General features: G+C 40.3%; 1 pseudogene across 1 annotated transcript; it reads left to right on the top strand.

Annotated features, from left to right (window-relative positions):
• Positions 1 to 335: 335 nt before the first annotated feature.
• On the top strand, positions 336 to 1465 carry LOC104620824 (annotated as a pseudogene). Its single transcript, XR_738035.1, has 2 exons — positions 336 to 510; positions 1087 to 1465. The product of XR_738035.1 is annotated as a peptidase inhibitor 15 pseudogene (transcript).
• The last annotated feature ends 459 nt before the right edge of the window (positions 1466 to 1924 follow it).

The raw sequence follows: 1924 nt of genomic DNA, 5'->3' as shown, positions 1-1924 counted from the left end.
CGGGACGGACGGCGTTGCATAGGTTCCGTTTCCTGTGAGTGGGGCAACAGCAGTTTGTAAACTCTCTCGTGCTTCGTGCTGCTCTTTGCGTGCTCGGAGAGCTGCGTGAAATGACGCTTGCCAAGCGTAGGAAGTACCGAAAAAAGAGAGTCTTGCATGTTGCCTCTTTGTACTATAGAAACGGGGGGTGTGACAGAATGCCCAAACCACCTACACTCCAGGGATGCCACCCAATCGCTGCCTGTGTGCTTTGCAGAGCTCCTCCCCTCTCCTTTTGGCTAAGCGGAGCCCTTTAGCGAAACTGCCTGTTCTGGCTCATACAGACTGTAACATATAAAAGCTGTTAGCAGCTCCTGTGGCCAGAAGCTTCAAAACCAGCAGAGTTTTGTTCTTTGGGGGTTTGTAATAAGAGACACTCCTTCACAAAGGTTCATATCATCATATAGGAGAGTGCTATATGTACTGGGAGAACAATAGACTGTTCTTTATTTTTCTTGGTATTATCCAGAGGTAAGCCATTCAGCTCAATAAGTTTGCTTTGCATGCAGTTTTATCAACGCTCATCACATTTTGCTGAAGTTAAGATCTGAATGCAATTTCTAAGATGTTCTGCTTTCATACTTTGTATGTTTTCTTTTGCCTACTAGTTTATCTGTGCCACATTGTGTCAAACAGATCCATGCCTATGGGATAGGCATAGCCTAGGATCTATTTTTCATCTTCAGTGGAAAACATTCTGTGAGGTTTCTCGCAGTTTCCCCATTTAAGATTTATAGTGTGGTTTACGGACTGATCTGGTGTGAGACAACTGTCACTATTTCAGGAATACTACTAGCTCTGACATTGTAATTCATGGTACGATGATACTTCATTTTGTGTGTTGGTAGTAAGAACATATTATCACTGAGTTATTGTCACTGAATGATAATATGGTTATTGAAAATTGCTGAGTAACATGTTCTGACTGGATTGTTTTTATGATTGAGCTGACAGACAGAATCATTTTTCCGATCACAGCCTGCCAGTTCACTTTGTCTTGCTACCCAGATGTAGAGAATCACATCTTTGACATCTTCTTTTCTACAGATCTGTTTTCTACTGCCCTGACTTAAAGCAGAGTACCTCTGTGGCCTATCTTTCTCCTTTGGCCCCAAAATGACAGTAATCGCTGCAATCAGTTGTGCTTTCTTACTTTCCATTCTCTGTGAAACAAGTGCATTAGTGTTACCCAACTCCACTGACCTACTCCTGTCAGACGATAATTTCACTGACATTGAGACGGCTTTGGCAGCTCATTTGGACTCTGCAAAAATTCCCAAAGCCAGACGGAAGCGCTACATTTCACAGAATGACATGATTGCCATTCTTGATTATCATAATCAAGTCAGAGGCAAAGTCTTCCCACCTGCTTCCAACATGGAATATATGGTAAGTGAACTTTGTTTATTTCAGAGTAAAACAAACTGTAAGTCAGTAATTTCATTTTCTTAAATAAATTGTGAGGGTTTATTTAAGTAGACAAATTATTTTTAACTATTATTGCTTACTAAAGTATTCTTTCCTTACACTTTTTAAGTTGCACTAACTTAAGCAAGCAAAAGCTAAATACTGAATTCTGAACCTCTTACTTGCCCAGTTGAATTTCCATTTCCATGAGTAGTCCCAGTGAAGCTTCTGGGATCCAAGTAAATGAAGTTGTGAGTTAACTGCTTCTTGGCCTGAAGAATAGTATGTGATCACAACATGTGACTGCATGTGTTTAAAGTGCTAATCATTAGTAGCCCCATTGCTTTTGTGGAGTACACTGAAAGTCATTGTCCTGATGTATGCAAAAAGGTAGCCAGATTACCATTTCTAATTTCTTTCACACATAGTACTTTTGAAGACAATATGGTAAAACTGTGTTTGCAAAGTAAGTCATCTG

Source organism: Phaethon lepturus, unplaced genomic scaffold (genome assembly GCF_000687285.1).
Source record: "Phaethon lepturus isolate BGI_N335 unplaced genomic scaffold, ASM68728v1 Scaffold56875, whole genome shotgun sequence".
NCBI classification, from domain to species: domain Eukaryota; kingdom Metazoa; phylum Chordata; class Aves; order Phaethontiformes; family Phaethontidae; genus Phaethon; species Phaethon lepturus.
This window is presented reverse-complemented; position numbering and strand designations above follow the sequence as displayed.